Raw genomic sequence first — 2,807 nt, forward strand, 5'->3', positions numbered from 1 at the left:
ATGACTGATGCACATCTCAACAGATCAGGAGGCAGGGAAAGCTCAACTGTAAGTGGAATTTGTAACATTCCAGTTCCATTCTTATGCCCTGTCTGCCAGATAGACCCCCATGTGCAAAGATTCTACAACTTTCCCAAAGAGTACCATCAGCTGAGGATCAACTGTTCCACCACATGAGTTTTGAGAGGACCTTTTCTATTTAAGCCATGACAACCACTAAAGTAGAGCATGTACCTCCTGATAATTGGGAATTTTCTCATGAAAGTGTTTTACAGTGGGTCTGCCACATTATCAGCCAAACTAATCCCTCTGTCAAGCAATATTTGAGAGGCCAAGAAGGTTTCAACTTTAATTTATACAAGAGTAAAGATAAAATATAGAAATGTCTGCCACTCATGGATAAAATCATGTCATGTGTCAATGCATTCAAATACATATATACAAATATATAGGTTTAAAATTAGCTGGTGGTTGGTCATGTCATTTTTTTAAATGACCAAACAAAATCTATTTAAATTTTTAGTATTTAAACTTTAAAGTAACTGCTGTGTCTACAACACACATAAGCCTTCCAAAGCTTCTTGTTTAAGATGACGCACACATTTCAATACCCCCACTTCACTAAAGCAGTAGAAATGGTATGAATCAGTTGAAGCAACAGAAAAACACAGAGCATAATCATAATCAATAAATACCTGTCTGTGCTCAAAAGTAAGCATAATTATTTAACAGAAGGAAGCTGAACATACAACTACAGCACATGATAAACATCCCACCTAGCAAGCAGCTTCTTGGTACTACCATTATTAACTCATTTATTTTGTGTGTGTGTGCGTGTGCGTGTGAATTTTGCTTTCAAGCTATGAGAAAATATGTGGTAATGGTTTATATAATTATTCGGGAAGCATTTAGCTCCTTCTTATCACACTTCCTGTCCTTTTGCTGTTGTTGATGGGTGGCAGAATCTGCTTCAACCCATGCTATAGATGAGCATCTAATCACACCTGACTGAGCATCAGCCTCAAGCATTATTGTCTGTTTACTCTGTTTATCAGTTGCCTCTGAAATCCACCATTAGAAACTGCACGAAAAAAGCTCTTGGTCAGGTAGCTTAGACCCCAGTAACAAGAGCTGTGGAGCAGATCACGTGCCTCAGAGAATACCTGGACCCAGGAAAACAAAAGATGCATGGGACAGACTTTAACACAACTTGAACCTGGAGCCCAGAGCTGAGAGCACAGCTGTAAGCACCAAGAAGCAGCCAACCACAGACTGCCGAGCAAGAGGGTAGACCCTGGGTTAAGCCTAGAGTTTGGGAGTGACTTATTATAGAATAATATTTCAGGAATTTTAGCTAACGCATTAGTCAAAGACAAGCATTTGGGAGCAGGCCTGGCTGGAATGTCTTCAGTTAAGCACATGAAAGTGATTATAAATTAATTATTCACTTCATCATTTAAAAATCAAGCAAAGTTTTACTATCTAACATGTCAAGATTAATTTCTTGGAAAATGAGCTGTCTTTAATTAATTGCCAAGTGAGGAACATACCCTTTCTTGTGTGCATTCTAGTGTTCTCAGTTGTGTTAATTTTGTTAAAGTGTAGGAAGTTAAGTTGACTAATTAATAAATTAAGCAATCATAATTTTAACCTTCTAACTGTCCAGCTCTTCAGTATTGCAATAAGGTGAAGGCTTGAGAACAATTGATTTTAACACCTTACTGAAAATTTACCATGATGGAGGGAGTTTTTACATCAGTTACATGGAGAACCAGTGCCCACCGTGCATCTCCCACAGAGAATGCAGGGAGGAGACAAGTTGAGTTAAAAGATGACAATGTGTTTAGGAGACTGATATGTGACTGTACTCCTCTGCTGACAGTTCTTTTTAAGTATGATTGGTGTGTAGTAAGGCACACGTAATTAAAGTGTGTAACGTGGTATGTTGGCAGAGTATATATTCACAAAGCCATCACCAGAGTCAGGTGGGTAAACACGTCTGTCATCCCTAAAGGAGTGTTTTGATGGTTTCCAATCCTGTGTGCATCTCCTCTTCATTGTTGATAAAATTAATTTTAAGGCTCCACTGTGGGCTTGATATCTATTATGCTCCTAGTGCATTTGACAAAACTTAACCCCGAGAGTATGTATTTCTTAAACATTTAACAAAACTGTCTACTGACATGCGTTTGAAGCACATAATCTTACATGTGTTATTATTAAATCTTTAACATAAAAGGGGAAACAATGAAAAATATTCTACCTTAACTTATTTCTGGAAGTGAACATGCATGGATCAATGCATACAACACACACACACACACACACACACACACACACACACAGAAATCACCACAAAATAATGCTGATGTGATAAGTTGTTGATCTGCTCTTTAATCCCCAGCAGGTGTGTGTGTGTGTGTGTGTTTCTCGCTATCTCCCCAAGTTCTGGATTCCTGAAAGAAAGACACACATACATAGCCTTATATTTTAAATACCTTAAACAGCTCAATGGCTGGGCCACTCCCTAACTCCACATGGTTCAGACACACTCCCCTCCAATACCCTCCAATACTCCTGAGTTAAAACTTACTAAATCTATATTTTTATCTTCGCTGCCCTGGACCCTGCTGGGGCCACTTTCCTTCCTGTACCTACATGTTGGCTGTCTCTCCCTCCTGCACCTTCCTGGCATAGTTGGTCTCCTATGCCCTCAACTATGGCAGAATTCCTTTTTCCTCCTTTCAGGGAAACCTAAAAATCCTGCCTCAGTCCCCCTGCCCAGACATTGGCTGCCGGTAACGTTA

The sequence above is a fragment of the Grammomys surdaster genome, unplaced genomic scaffold (assembly GCF_004785775.1).
Source record: "Grammomys surdaster isolate TR1022 unplaced genomic scaffold, NIH_TR_1.0 239, whole genome shotgun sequence".
NCBI classification, from domain to species: domain Eukaryota; kingdom Metazoa; phylum Chordata; class Mammalia; order Rodentia; family Muridae; genus Grammomys; species Grammomys surdaster.